We start from the raw sequence: 16,839 nt of genomic DNA, 5'->3' as shown, positions 1-16,839 counted from the left end.
ACTTTGCTGTACACAAAATGAATTGTGCAGTAATTGCAAATTGAATTGCAACAGATAAGTAAAAGGTTGATGAATAGATCGTAAAATGATCCAGCGCTCTTCACAAGTGTATTATCATAATACAGGAAGTCCCCGACTTACGTAAGGGTTTTGTTCCGCGGAACATTACGTAAGTCGGGGAATTCCCCCATGCTTGTGCAGCATTCACAACTGTGCTCGCTTAATTGATTGAATCAAAAAAAAAAAATGTTCGACGAACATGTAAATATGATTATTTATTCAATTTTTTATCTCATGCGCAGGAAAAATTACAAAAGCGTGGAATTTTAAAAAAATTTAAAATTATAAAATTACAAAAAAAAGAGAGGAGACGGGCATAACATCAGTAAGTTTTACCTCTCGGGCATCGTTGCTAGAATCGATGCCTTCAGCTGATAAATACGCCGCTGCGGAGGTTGAGGGCTTTTTTCTTTCCATCGTAGATTTCTTTCTAGCAAGCAAGCATATCATTCACCCCTCTGTTAACTTTTAAGAATCGTTTGCTGTCAAGATCCATCTTCTCAAACCTCGTTATTGCCGATGCAATTTCACGAAATGCCATTTCCATCTATCTGGTAATGAAGAATCTTGGCTGCTCATTTGGTTCATCTTGAGCTTCGTCGGCATTTTCTTCTTTCACTATTGCTGCCTGCAAGTCAATATGTTATTCGTTAGATAATTCCTTCTCTTCTTCCTCTATTAACTCCTCCACGTCTTTGGCATCAACCTCCAACTGGAGCAGCTCTGCAACCTTTACAATCTTATCTGTAACCTCTTCATATGATTCGTCTTTTTCAAATTCTTCTTAGCCTTTTATGTGCCGTGGGTATATTTTCTTCCATGTGCCATTTAAGCAACTTTTAGTAATTTCCTCCCAGTCCTTATTAATATTTAAGATGGCGTGGTAAATATTGTAAGGTTTCCAAACGTAAAATTTTTCTCACCGTCTACTGCAGACAATGCCTGAGCAAATGTGCATAAATAGTATGGTTTTAAATTCAGAATAACACCCTGATCCATAGGTTGGATGATTGAAGTCGTGTTTGGCGGTAGAAATATGAGTGTCACGTTCGAATTGAAATAATCTAGATGCGTAGGATGTCCAGGAACATTATCTGATAGAAGCAAAATCGTGAAAAGAACGTCGTTGTCTTTACAATATTTTTCAACCTCGGGAATGAAGCAGCATTTAAACCTCTCTTTGAGGATAACAATATCCTCAAAGAGAGATATTGTTATCCATGCTCTCTGGTTCGATCGGAAATGCACGGGTAGGTGGCTTTATTGATGCCCATAAATGCACGAGGATTTCCAGAATGGTACAAAAGCAGTGGTTTTAATCTGTAATTTCCCGCTGCGTTAGCCCGAAGCAAGAGCGTGGCCCGATCTTTTGACACTTTGAAACCTGGCATTGTATTTTCCTCTTTGGCAATGTATGTTCGATCCGGTACTTTTTCCGAGAGCAGTCTCGTCAACGTTAAAAATTTGCTGCGCTGAATAGCCGCATTCATCAATAATTTTTTCCAAAACATCACAAAATTTTTCTGCAGCTGCAGAATCGGCACTGGCGGATTTCACTGCATATTTGGAAAACAACGCGATGCTTGAACCTATTAAACCACCCGTTGCTTGCCACGATCTTGGGTTGGGGTTCGCCGTACTTATCCTTAATATCTTTATAAATACTTGTTGCTTTTGCTTGAATGGTCATTAGATTCAGGGATACTCGCTTCTGAATCTGATTTTCCATCCATATTATTAACAGCTGTTCCATCTTCGATATAGCACCTGAACGCTGTTTTGTGATCACTGTTGATCTTAAGTGCGTTGATCCTTTGATACGTTCTTTTATATGCTCACTGTGCTTTAAAATAGTATTCACTGTTGAAGCAGCTAGACCTTATTGCAATGGAATTAGGTCTCGCTGTTGAAGCAGCGAGACCTAATTCCATTGCAATAGATGACAAACTTTATCTTTGATTCGTACTTCTTAATCATTTTCATCTTCATTTCTAAATCAATTTTGTTTGGTTTCCTGGCACTGCTAGTATTTGCACTTTCCGTTGGCCCCTTTTCTTTCATTATTGTAATACGTAATTTGGAACGAAGAGAAGTTTCTGAAAATTTGTTTTTTTATATGATTGAAGATTTCAGTGAAGGGGAACACATTTCACCATAACAGCGTAAAAACTCACAATTGCAGTTATCGGTATTATCGCAATTGCAATAAGATCGAGTTTACTACCCGTTTATAATTAAATGCACTAACAGAAAAGTCCAATAAACCGGAAAGTGCAAATTGTTTTTCGGTCGTGACCTCCAGAAACGTCCTTTAGACAAATATCACAAAGGCGTTCAAAATTGATTCTTATAACGGAACATATGATAATGATGAAGGGTAGTGCATTTGCATTATAAAAATTACCTTTTTTAGAGAGATAAATAGCTTAGCAATATATAGCGAAATTTTCAACTTCCAAAGACTTGGAACGAATTACAAAAAAAAAAAAAAAAAAAAAAAAAGTGTTAATAGTTTACATTACGATATTTTTACAATATCTCCATTTATTCCTACGGGATGCAGAATACGTTTCTACGATTTTTTTAAGTTTGCACCGGCCGGCAAAAACTTACGTAAAGTCGAATTTCCGTAAGTCGAGTATAACTGTAAGTTGGGGAGTTCCTGTATATTAAATATTTTATAACAGTTTATTTGGATTAAATTAAGATAATTTGCAACTTTGTTTAGATTAATATTACTTTTCTTGGAACCCTCTTATTTCCAATTTTGAAGTAACTGAAGAAGTGGAGGAGAAAACCTCCGCGAAACGTATGATTTTTAAGTTCTATTAGTAATAAATATACTGGTGTTCAAAGAAAATGCATCACCTCTTAAAATTGTAATTGTCATTCAAATGACGTAAGTATATGGCAATATTACATATTGTGCAGATAAGATTGACACGCGTATGTAATGACGTAATATTGCATCAGCTGTTACTTTCAGCTATATAAGCAGGTTCTGCAAGAGTTGCAGTCATTCCTTGCTTGTGCCAGGATGGCGAGTTACGTGCAGTTGACGCCACGAAAAAAGAGTGCTATTGTTCCTTTACGTGAGGAAGGATGTTCCCGTCAGGATGGCGAGTTACGTGCAGTTGACGCCACGAAAAAAGAGTGCTATTGTTCCTTTACGTGAGGAAGGATGTTCCCGTCATATTGCTTATAGTCATATTGTCATATGTCTTGTAATCAGTGGACAGTGAGTAGATTTCTTTCCAAACTCAAGAATACTGGTTCTGCTGATAGGAAAAAAGGAACCAGATGCAAAGAAGTCTCTACGCCAAAAAGGACCGCGTTTTGAAGAGTTTATGCCGTAAAAACCGTAAAGCTTCTTCGTCTGAGCTGAAAAGAGAATGAGAAGAACATACTGGAGTGGTAGCAAGTGCGGTAACAGTCAGAAGACGCCTCTTCAAAAATGGACTTGTAGCCCTCGTCCTAAGAAGAAGCCTCTCCTCACACAAAAAATGAAAATTTTTTTTTCATTTTTTGTGAAATGAAAGTCCGGATGGTGTAAGGAGCATGTCAAATTTTTATTTTATATTATTTTTAGGCCACCCGAATAATTAAATTTATCCGCCCTGCCATGATGTGTGTCTTATGTCTGTTAATTACGTGTGTTCTATGGTCGATTTGTCTGTTTTGCTTGACGAAAACCCCAAGTTGCCAGAAGTAAAATACGCCTGAGACCGACTAACTCAGCCACAGAGTGAAAAAAGCCCATTAAAATTCCTCACGTCATCGACGGGGTTGGAAGCGGGGCCTTTTCACCCGGTGTGGGGAGGATGGTGACGATACCACTGTGTTACACGCGCAGAAGTGGAAGTCAGTTATTTTCTCGGATGAGAAGAAATTCAACCTGCATAGCTCTGATGGCAGACAAACGATTCGCCGTAGACGTGGTGAACTATACCATCCAGACTGTATGGTGTCTACAGTGAAATTCCCTACTAACCAAATGATATGGGGGTGCATTTCGTATCGCGGAGTAGGTTACCTGAAGTTTATAAAAGGTTCGGTAAATGTCAGTGGATAACTGGCTATATTGGAAAGCAAAATTGCTGCCAACTAGTAGAGACCATTTCAACCTGCCAAGTAACTGCATCTTTCAGAAGGACTCTGCTCCGTGTCATCGGGGGAAAAGTGTAAGTAGGCACTTCTGTAGTTACTTTAGCTTCATTTCTGCATTTGAGGTTCGACAGTAATGTGTTTACATTTGTTACAATTGAAAAAATGGTTGGAAGAACGGTGCATTATTACTGTTAGCGGCTAGGAAACAGCCCGGACATGAATTCTATAGAGAACTGTTGGCATCGTGTGGAATCTGCAGTTGCCAGAAAGAAACCAAAGACCCTTCGTGAACTTCATAATTCGTGTTTGGAACAACGAACTATCAGTTGATTATCTTCAGAAATCGATCTTGTCAATGCTTCGACGGTGTGCTGCTGTCATCAGGACCAGAGGCGGTTCATCTAAATATTAGTTTGCACCTGGCGAACTTTTCATTTTGTTTTCCATTTAAAATGATAAACTGAAGCAAATTGAGGGCTTCTATAATTTTACCAACAGTTTTTACCAAAACTGTTGTATAAAGGTTGCAAATGCTCATTTTGGAATATTTTGAGAGTACCTGTCAAATATTACTTAGCTTTGCCTTAACCATTAATAAATATCTTTTTTGTTTATATTTGTATTTGTGATGGTAGTCATCGCGAAAAAAGGTTAGCAATGTGAAATTCCTAGGTGTGCATTTTCTTTGAACACCAGTGTAGATTCAAAACTTTACACATGTGACGTGCTTTTATTTCGGGTATTAATATAGATCGAGATAACCTGTGTAACTTGCCGTTCAAATATTATATCCGTGTATTGTGTTTAGATGATGCAGATTCGCAGAAAGGTAAATTAAATACCACTCTTAACGGTGGTCGCAAAATTCTCATAAAAGATTACCCAAAATTTTAGCGATGTGCCTTCAACATTTATCTATCTATTCTGTTCATGATTGTTTTTATTTATTTGCTTGTTTATTTTTAGAATTACGTGAAACACCACATGAAAAAATTACAGCTTGGTGGCTTGGCCGTCTCATTACCAGAAATCACTCTCAAACAATTACTGTAGGAATTTCTCAATACACCAGTCTCATGTAGAAAAACAAATCAAAGTTATCTCGATCGTGCACTGCTGCCTAAGTAGAAGCACCAGTACAGAAGTATCTTCACTGCAACTTGGTGTTGCTATAACATTCACCATAGTCATCAGAACTAGATTTCCAAGTGATTTATATTTGGAAGAAAGGAGAGTTTCTGGTAAAAAATAATATCAAAATGGATGTGCTATTGGACAACCGAGATCGCGGATCCTCTCGATATAGGTTGCATCATATGTCAGCTGCTTCGGCTCATCTGGATTAATGCAGAATCCGAATTCCGACAGATCCCATTGCTCTCAGCTGTGTCCCTAGAGCTGATGATAGTGAACAATTTTATATACCAGAATGCATGATGATATCATTCCAGCCTATCATAAATGGAACAAGAACAGCTGAGAAAAGTATACCAGAACAGACCCTACCGTGCGGAACTCCAGCTGTAGTTGATGTAGCGTAGCTTCGATTTCTATCCCAAATAATGATAGTTCTGTTTTCAAGCACTGTCTAATCAGTGGCAGTATGCTTCTGCGGTAATATTCGCATAGTTGACTTGTCATCATTCGAACAGTTCAAGCATAACACTGGTCAATTCATAAAACGTTACGAAAACGAAAATACCCAATCTTGACTTATTTCGTGTTGCTGAACACGAAAATAACATTAAAATTTGTCGATTTACTGCTCTTGCTTTCGAATTACAGTTGGGGGTCTCATATTAGCGAGTTACTGTCAATTCTAAAAATCCAGGAGTATTCAGAAGTTTAACAAATTTCGCCTGTACATTAGATTCCAATTTAAAGAACCATTTATAAAGTAATGCAGCATTTAAAGGCATTTCAAAAACTATTCAGAATAATATTCTTGACTGTTTGAAGTTTGCTGCACATATGCCGGGATGAAATTAAAGAAGCTTCATTCGTAGCTGTCATGGCTGATGATACAACAGACGTTTCAGAACATATACAAATGGTAATTGTTCTGAGATATGAACTGAACTGAGACAATTTTGAGCGTTTTTGGGGTTTTTTAACTCCGGAAAAGCAAACGGCATCGAAGTGCATTCTAGATCAGTTAGACATAATCTTCGAAGGAAATGCTCAAAAATTGGTTGCTCAGACATGTGATGAAAGGCAAGAGAGGGGGAGTTCAGGCTAAAATATTTAGCCTGAATAAAATGTACAAAAATGCATTTTATTCAGTGCTATGCACACCGACTGAATCCGATGATGAGAAATGCAGCAAGTAGTACCCGAGATTCAAAAATATTCTTAAATATTCTTTTGGAACCTCATATTGATACCAACATTTTTCTCGAGATCACCACAGCGTCTCTCTGTTCTCAGAAAGCATATGGACAGCCGTGTTGCCCGACCTTCCCCTACAAGATGTAACTTCAATATACGCACCGTGAACAGCGTTTATGAAAATTTTTAATCCTTAAAAAAGTGCATGGAAGAAATTACATGCGACAGCAAAAGCAGATAAGACAATTTCAGAAGCAACTGAAATTTTGCACAACTTGAGTAATGAAAAATTCACGTTCTGGTTAGAACTTTTCCATCAGATAATGCCTCACATGGAAGTTATTTATAATCAAATGCAATCTCGAAAAATTGAGGCAGTTAAAATACGTGAATATATAGGAAACTTTAAGAATGCCATTCTAAAAATCAGGAATTCAAAGTACTACTGTGAAAATCCTTCAAAAACACTCATGATTGAAGCGAGGGAAGTATGCGACTATATAAGTGTTGACATAGGTGAGAGATATTCTTTTACAAAATAATTATTTGCTGCTAAATTGTTTAACAAGGAAAACTTTGTTATTTTTCGTAGAAAGATGCCCATGGAAGAGGTACGGAAGACTACTGAGGCATATCCCATGATTGAAATAGAAAAATTCTTATGGAATTACAAGTTTTCTATAGCAGACATGATCTACACAATTATTGCTAATTAACTGACTTGCTGAAATAAATTTATGTCAGAAAATAATCTAGCTGAAGTTCTTGGTGAATTTACAAAACTCGTAAAAGTTCTTTTGACCATTCCGATTACTACTTCAAAGCCCGAACGCTGCCATTGGACATTAAAAAGAATAAAAACATTTTTAAGGAGCACTATGAATCAGGAAAGGCTAAATGCTCAAGCAATGCTTTCAATAGAGTAAAGCTTGGTCAACAGTGCACCAAACTTGAATGAAAAAGTTATTAATCCATTTTCAACAAATAAAAACCGAAGAATGGATTTTGTTTTTAAATAAAAGTTCAAGTCTGTTAATGGTAAATGTCTAGTTAATGTTTTGTAGTGTTTTTAACTTGCTTATTATTATTACTGTGTATGTGCCTACATGTCTTATAACCAAGGCAATTTAATGTAACTTTAAGACGCAGTATCCCCAAACATCAGAGTCACGAGCCGCCACTGGTCGGTACTAAAATTGGGTGCATGGGTCGGCTTCGTAAATATCTCGAGAGTAAAAATATTAAAAACCCAGTGCAGTTTCATTGTATAATTCACCAGCAGTCTTTTTGTGGAAAATGTTTGAGTGTAAATTCAGTCATATCAACTGTAATATCAACAGTACATTGTATTCGCAAGACTGGTCTCAATCATTGGCAATTCAGAAATTTTCTTGAAACTATTGAGGCTGAATATGGTGATTTGTTGTACTACACGGAAGTATGATGGTTGAGTTGCGGTAACATGTTGAAGCGATTTTTTGAACTTAGGATCCAAATAGATTTATTTATGAACGAAAAATTGAAACCTGTTCCGGAACTGTCAGATCTCAAATGGTTGTGGAACCTTGCCTTTTTAACAGATATAAGTGAACATCTGAATTTTCTTAATATGAAACTACAACGACCAGACAAATTTGCCAGTGAATTGTATTATAATGTCAAAGCATTTGATACAAAACTGGAGGTATTTAAAACAACTACTTCGGAATAATTTTTCACATTTTCCATGTTGCGATAATTTATCTAAAAATATGCCTAGTTGTAATTTTTTCTACTTAAAATCTTGTTCAAAATGTTAGTTTGTTGCAGGAAAATTTTCTGATTTCAAAAATAATTCAAAGGTGTTTGAACTTGTTCAAAATCCGTTTGACGTATCCGTCAGTGATGAGAATTCAAAATTAGAGTTGGTAGATCTTCAATGTAATGATGCACTGAATACAATATTTAAAAATGAAAATCTAATTCCATAGGCGTGCGCATCCTAAAACAAGAAGGGGGCCAACCACATTTTGGGCCCCCCATAAAAAATAAAATATTTTATTTTTAAAATATATTTTTATAAATACAATTTTGTATATATATTAAAACTTTTATTTATTTAAAACATATATTTATATAAGAAATCTTTATTGCAATAATAATGATAATTATGATACAATTCGATAGATTGCAATGTTGCCCTTCACGGCCACCAGGCCAGGGGTTAACAGTAATAATACAATATAAATAGGGAACATTGATATATAAAACATAGGAAATGCATATGCGGAAGTACAATTCCAAACTCCAAGTATCATACAGTTATTTACAATACAATATATACAGAAGATATGGGCGGAAACGGATAATTTCATATACATATAGTAGTATAAACAGGCAACGTTCTTTGCACTGAACAGAAGTAGTTAGTCCATCATTACTAACTGTCATACTGAAGAGTTAGTATACCGTCTTCACATCAGGTGGTGTTGATGGCTTGCAGCATTAAGACGAGCTTCGAGGAGAAGGATCAGGGACAGGGAAGTACAATTCAAGGGTGCGACGTCTGTATTCCCTGTCAGAAGCGAACTTGTTAAGGTCAGCATCCAAGGACTGGGCACACGAAAGTAGCTGAAAAGGCAGAAACCTATCAGATAGGTGGAGACGGCTGTGATGTGGGCATAGAGTTGGAGTCGCTCTGAGGGAAGACTGAGGGATTCTCCATGAGCACAGGTCCCAGAATGATGGTGCCGAAATCTCGCCAACCATCATTTTGATAGTCGTGGTAAGACGTTTCACCCTAATCAGCGTGGGGAGCCTGTGAATTTGAATTAAGCTGGCCATTTCAGTTGTCCTGAGCTGAGGAGGCAGTTTGTGTTTGTTTATGGCCCATTTTAAGAGCCAATACTCAGCAGAAAAAAGTGGCCTGATTGTGCTAGTTGCAGCTGATGCCCATATCTCTGCAGCGTATAAAAGCGGAGAGTATACAGTGGTTTTTATATATGTTCTAGTAGTTGTGACTTCATTTATATAATGTAGATGCTGTTTGGCAATCCATCGGAGTCGAGCTGCCAGGGTGAGGAGCTTGTCTATGTGGTAAGTGAAGCAGAGCTTAGGATCAAACACAATCCCGAGATCAGTATGCTTATTGACGATGGGAATTGGAGAATTACACAGAATGGGCTGAATATAAGAAGGTGTTTTCTTTAAAGAGAATATCATAAATTCAGATTTCTCTGGGTTTATTTTTAATCCGAACTGGTTGAGGTAGTTTTCAATTTCCGTCAGTGTATTATTAATTGATCCTGTTATCATGAGAAGATCATCGTATGGAGAAATCGGTGTGAGGAGCTTTATATCATCTGCATAACATAAGATATCATACCTGGACTCAACAAGTGGAGAGATAAGTGCTGTGAACAAGAGCCCAGATAAGACACCACCCTGTGGCACGCCTGAAGAGATACTTCGCTCATATATGTGCCCATGGACAATAAGCTGGATTATTCTGTTTCGAAGGAGTGACGTGAGGAACTGTAGAGTGTCTCCCTTGATCTGGTAGTGGTCTGAAAGTAGCTTCAGCATTGCAGGAACGTTTATAGAGTCGAAAGCTGCTTCAAGGTCTACATAGGTGACAGCAAGCTCTGCTTGGGATTCAAATGCAGAGAGGATAGAGCTGGTGGTGGCTAAGAGGTTAGTCACAGTGGATCTATGAGGAAGGGAGTAATGGATTTGAGGAGGCTGATGTGGAAGAAGTTGTTTAGTTAGAACGGGGAGAAGTACCTTCTCAAGGAGCTTTAGAAGACTTGAGGCGTTGGAGATTGGCCGGTAATGCTTAAGAAGTGAAGGAGATTGAGTTTTGGGGACAGGCTTCACAAGGTAGATGTTCCACTGCTGGGGAAAGAAGTGGGTTGACAAAACAGCATTAAAAATAGTTAGAAGAGGATCCAAAATATATGGGCTGAGACATTTAATAATGAATTGGGGGATTCCGTCAGCACCTGCCGTCGCAGAAGCTGATGTAGAATTAATGGCGGCAATAAGCTGTTCCCTGGAGATTGATACTGCCGACAGAGTGTCAGGCGGGATTCTGGTTGTTGGAGTATGAAGATCAGGACATTGTTCCGTGTTCGAAGCAAATCTTGATATGAAGTCAAGCCACTGGTCAGGTTCAAGATTTAGGGGGAAATCAGAAGGCCGCTCAGAGTAGGGACATTTTCCGCTACGAAGGGTTCTATCCATATAATGCTTAATTGCTGTTGACTTCTGCTTATTAAATGTTGCGCGAGCTTTGGAGTAGGCTATCCTGTCTTGGATACTGTGCGACTGCTTCCACATTTTGTGCAGATGCTGCTTTAACTTGAAGCTCATGTTAAGATGGGGAGTCCACCATGCTCTGGACCGAGGCATGATGGAAATTCTCTTTGATGCTGCAAATGTCGCAATAGTCTTAAGCCAGCTAGTCAGCAAATTCACTGCAATTTCTAGGTCACAATTTTCTAAGACTGTCCATGGGATGACGGAGGCAGCCTCAACACATTTAGAAATACTCAAAAACCTGGGACTTACTATTACTTTGGTATTAGTCGAATGCACAATATTGAAGTTTGGAGCAGGTATGTGTAAAAGAACACCAATTGGCTTGTGGTCCGAATTGAAATAAGTCTCTGGCAGGTAATCAGGTGTGCAGGGAAAAGAAGCAAGGATGAGATCTAATTGGTTGTTACCTCTTGTCGGGAGATCGTTGATCATTTGTAACCCTGTACAAGATAAGTTTGATAGGAGCATTTGCTGAAGGTTAGCTAGCTGAGGAGGAAGATTAAAATCTCCACATACGAAGTGCAAGGCTGAAGGATGAAGCTGGTTGATGATCCAGTTAGATATTTCATGGATGGCTTCGTAGGAAGGTGCTGGGGGTATGTATATAACAATTACATCTATGAGAACCCTATGGTAGCTAAGAGTAACAGCAAGTGCTTCGTACGCTGATGTTTGGCTAGAGACTTGATGAATGAGTGAGGTTTGTGAGCTCTTAAAGAAAATTGCAACACCACCTCCTCTTTGCCCAACTCTGGAAGTGAAAGCAGATTTATATCCAGCTGGAACACAGGATATAAAATATTCCTGCTCTTTATCCAGCCAGGTCTCGGTGACACAGAGGATATCGATATCACTGGCTAGGAGAATTTGGTCAACGGTATCCAGCTTATTGCGAAGGCTTCTAACATTCTGGTACAAGACTCTGACTGCATAATTCCGGGGGATCTTTTTCAAGGCACATGCCTTGTTTTTATTGATGTCAGGCTTTCGAGTTCGTCGATTCGTGACCCATGTTGGGATGAGCATTCCCGAACTGTTTATTACTGGTGATCGCAGGCTGATGGAATCAGTTTGATGATGCCGATGTGGTTCACCACTAGTATAATTGCGATTTATGCTGCGCACATTTTGAGACGATACCCGAAGCGTGAAGCATTCATACTTGTCTCCTTGAGGCCTTGATTGCTATAGATGAGGGTGAATTAGTTGAGATTGTTGATGGGGTCTGTTTTCCTCAGAAAATGGTCTGATATAAATTCCTTGGGGCCAAGAGGCAGGATCTACAACCTTTTTGTAGACAGCGGGTGAGCACATTATAAGGAAGGAGGCATAGGACGTTTGCCGACTTTTAAGCCGTTTAACCTGAACTGAGATGTTATGCTCCTTAATAAACATTCTCCTAATAGATTCAGGAGAGGTTCCAGGTCCAAATCTGGAGGCGAAGATCTTGGCTTTGGTGGGAACGACGGAGATATTATATTTCTCGGCCAGGGTCAGACGCGATTTGGAGGCTGTTACTTGGCGGGATAAAGAGGCCTGGTTAGTGATAACAGCATGATGGGGAGGGCGGTCAATATTGGCAGCTAGGCGGCATTCTGAGGAATATGGGGCGGGGTTGGCTGCTGGAATGAGGGAATTTTGTATATCTCCAGATGGGACGTAGGTATAACTAGAAGGGCTGTTAGTAAGCACGCCAGCATATGAGGTAGGCAAAACATGATGGGCGTTAGTTAGATTATTGTTTTGTTCTTGAGCCTGTAGGGAGTCTTTATTTCCTGGTCGGTTCTCTCGCTGGGATACTTCTTCAATAGCATGAAGCTGTGGTTGCTCACCAGCCACTGAGTGTCTGAGTGTGTCTTTCTGATGAGTGCATGATCGGTCCGTGCTAACATGCTCAGTCGGAGTGTCTGCAGAACTCCCTAGTGATTGTCTTGATTGGATTTGGGTGTGGGAGCCAGGCTTTATAAGGCTAGGAGGCTTTACTGGATGAGTGGTTTTTGTCCTTTTGGGTATTATTGGTGCCTGAGATGTCAGCTTGCCATTTTGGCTAGCCAAAGAACAGAGGTCCGAGAGCATATGAGTGATGTGCTTATTTTGGTTTCTCAGTGAGTAAACCTCATCCTTGAGATCTTCAATTTGGGACCTTAATTGGTAAATTAGGTGGATCACGAAATCAGCACTGTCTGGCTGTAGGGAAGGCGTCGACATTGTAATTTCGGCATTAATTCTTGGAGGAATGACCTTCGACTTGGAAAGTATCTGTTGTGACTAGTGACTGGCTTGAGGTGGAGAATCCGTTAGCGTTCGAGGCACAATTTTGATCATTATTATGATCTGATGGAAAATTGGAGTAATTAGTGCTGCATATAACGTGATTGGCAGTGCCGTCATGTGACGTTGCGTTGCCCACTGCTTCAACGCCTGCGACGGTCATGAGTGAAGGTTCAGGCAAACCAGTATTTGACTGAGCGTGTTGATTTGGATCAGGGATTGTCTGGTCACTAGGGGCAGTTTCAGTCCGGGAGAGATGAAGTTCAGGTAATTCAGAGACATCTCCAAGGCATTTGTCACATGCGAACTTTTTCCGACGTTGTTTGAACAGATGTGTGATGTCTGTTTTAACCGAGTGGGCACAAAAGGTAAATTTGCATACATGACATCGAATGGTTGGTTCCTTCCCGTCGCGGCAGGCTAGGCAGACTGATTGTTGCAAGTTATTCTGTTTTTGTGACATGCCTGATTTCGGGTTTAAAATCACTTGGAAGCAGTAAACAAATGCTCACTTTTAGGAGTTAATCTTTAATTAACTATTAACTCTGACACTGTGAAGCTTGCAATATTCGCGTTCCACAGTGATGACTGTGAGAACACAAGAAAGCTTAAATGGTTGAGACAGGTGTACTTAACAAAAGATTGAGGAGAGGGAGTATTTCCCTAGGGATCTGGGTAATGCGATGCTTTGTGACTAGGTCAAGGTTGACGCATTGTCATCTTATGCCTTTAGGGTAACGGGGCGTTTGCCTGGTTCATGAAGGCTAAAGCGCTATGCATGCAATGTAATGGAGGAATTCAAAAGTGAGCAGGAATATTTAAAATTAGAAATACCTGTTCATTATATCACGAAGATGATACCATATCAGGCTTGAGCAGAGGAAGAGGAATTCACTGGTGGGCGAATCATTGTATAAAGTTAAGAATAACTATTTAAAACTAAATTGATATCAGGAGCATAAACGGACACCGTATGCCACAACTCGCGCACGCGCATAAGATATAATATATTTTTTTAAAAACATACACATTATAATAGTTCGTAACTAATAAATATTCAACCTTTTTAGGTTTACATTGTTTTTAGGTCTATTTATTTATTTATTATAATAACATTCTACATTCAAAAGGAACAAAGGCGACGAATTCGTCAATTACTTCTTCTACAGTGACTGCAGCAGTTAAATCCTGTTCCACGTATGAAAGCAATAAGTAGTTCAACCGTTCTTGCGTCATGACACTTCTTAATTTTGGCTTATTCATTATTATAAACTCATTCACTCCAGGGGCTCACATCTGGTGAGTATGGGCTTGGCAAACCCAGGGTCCTGAGCTGGATATCGTCATCCTTCTCTTTCTTGGTGATTCCTCCCTCTCAGGGTAACTCGGGAATTTCTTTTGGCTGGTGCAGCATAAGCCTCAGGCTTCCTTACATCGTATGGCTAATAATAATTTGTGAACCCGTACGTTTCGTGATCACCAAGCAGAACTTCCGCGAATCACAAAAAAAAAAAAAAAAAAAAAGGAGATTAAGCATAAAGTAGAGGAGATATATATATATGTACTGTATATATGAAAAGGGTTGTTTACTCGTTTAGCGTGTGGAGGCGCTGCGAACTGTACCGATATATTGCATAGGTGCTGGAGGCTACCGTCGCATAGCATAGCGGACGGCTATCCCAAATGAAATGAGTGCGGAAATTCAAATACAGTATCGGAATATGTTTTATTGTTAAAATTAGCCATATGGTGCAAGGAAGCAAGGTGAGGCTTATGCTGCACCGGCAAAAAAAAAAAAAAAAAAAATTCCGAGTTACCCTCAGAGAGAGAGAGGGAGAAGTAGAAAGGAATCACCAAGAAAGAAAAGAATGATGACTACAGGACCCAGGGTGTGCCAAGCCCATACTCACCAGACGTGAGCCCCTGGGGTTTTTGCACATAAAAATATGAATAAAATAAAAAATATCTATTTTATTATTTAAATTTTTATTTATTTTAATTCTTTAGTTTTAAAATTCAACAATATGTTTTTTTTTTTTTTTTATGATTTAACAAAAATGTTTGACATGTGAGGCTACTGAGAGTCCCCTTCAAGATTTCGTACGTACGCCTATGTGTAATTCAATTTTATTTAACATTAATAGATTATCCAAAAATTTAAAATTTTGCAAGAAAGGTTACATCAATTTTCGGAAGTACATGTATATGTGAGCAGATCTTTTCAAAAATGAAATACTGTATGTAAAATCAAAAATACGATCACGTGTAACTGACCCGCATTTACAGTACTTTTTAAGAATTAGAACTAGTACTTTAAAATCAGATATTACGAAACTTAATCGCGCTCTACAACCACATTCATCGCATTAATTATAATTGTGTTGTATTACTAGCTGTATTTTTGTGATTAGTTCAATAAATAAGTAATAATTAAAATTTGATATAGACAAACTGATATATTTTATATTACATATCCATCGATTCAATTTTGATTCTGTAGACAAGGTACAAAATTTGTTTCTCTGCATAGCATTAAAATTATGCAGAGAATGTAGTTTTCGGTGATTAGGAATTTTCTCCGGCCCGCCAAATATTCCAAAAATTCATATATGGCCCGATTCTCTAAAAGTTTGGGGACCCCTGTATCTAGATAATTCTGTGAAAGTGACAACATCTTCTACTCGAAATAAAGACTATGATAAATTCTATCAAACAGAAGGTGAACTGACTGCTTTGTAAGGATGTTGATGGTCTAATGGCAGCAATGAACATGAGGCACTTTCCCGAAGAATGGCGGCCAATTATAGATGCTTCTAAGGTTAGCCTTAGGCTGTGTTATTACACAATGGAAATATGCTGCCTTCAATACCTTTTGCGTATGCCGTGCCGTCTACAAAAAAGAAACATACACAAACATGGATAACATTCATTTAGATGTACATTATCCGAAGTATGAATCGCAGATATGTGATGATTTAAAGATAATTGCCATTTTATTAGGGTTACAAAAGGATTACCCTAAGTATTGTTGCTTCTCTGCGAGTGGGATATGCGAAGAGGAGGAGTTGGCCTCAACGAAAATTATTAACACCAAGAATGAGGAACGTGCATTTGAACCTCTGGTAGATCCAAATAAAGTTTTGCTTCCCCCACTCCACATCAAACTGGGACTCATGAAAAATTTCGTGAAGGGTTTGGAAGTCAACGGTCCTGCATTCACATACTTGCAAGAGAATTCCCAAGACAGAGAAGATTACGGCAGGTGTTTTCATTGGTCCACAAATAAGGCAACTTTTCAATGACGAACAGTTTAAATGTGCCCTTAGTGATAATGAGAAATCAGCGTGGAAAGCATTTCGAAATGTTTCTAGGAAATGTTAAAGCCGGCAACTACAGGCAGTTTGTGGAAGATTTCATTACTTCTTACGAAAAACTGGGGTGCAACATGCCATTGAAGATGCATTTCTTGCACTCACACCTGGATTTCTTCCCGGCAAACTGTTGTGCCGTCAGCGACGAACATGGTGAGCTCTTCCATCGCTGAATACAAGCGAAAGGCGAAAAGGTCGCGTACATACAGGTATGTTCGTAGCTACATCTTACTGCCATATAAATAAAAAATACCTTATATTAATATAAAAAACTACTTTTTTCGAAAACAAGAGCCAATCTGCCATTTTAAGCACCATTTCCGTGTTTAGCACCCCAAAATCTATAAAGCAAACTTACTTGCACGCCGTAACAAGATATGACCCAAAATTTGTTGTTCAGTGC

At 38.7% G+C, this 16,839-nt stretch overlaps 1 protein-coding gene across 3 annotated transcripts in view; it reads left to right on the top strand.

Annotated features, from left to right (window-relative positions):
* LOC150087125 (dual specificity calcium/calmodulin-dependent 3',5'-cyclic nucleotide phosphodiesterase 1A-like) overlaps positions 1–16,839 on the top strand; it is a 769,106-nt gene that overhangs the window by 546,550 nt on the left and 205,717 nt on the right. The gene's annotated exons all lie outside the window — the stretch shown is intronic.

This window comes from Mastigoproctus giganteus, chromosome 4 (genome assembly GCF_048544385.1).
Source record: "Mastigoproctus giganteus isolate SK-2022 chromosome 4, ASM4854438v1, whole genome shotgun sequence".
Lineage (NCBI taxonomy): Eukaryota > Metazoa > Arthropoda > Arachnida > Uropygi > Thelyphonidae > Mastigoproctus > Mastigoproctus giganteus.
Note: the sequence above shows the minus strand (reverse complement) of the source record. Positions and strands in the feature narration are given on the sequence as shown.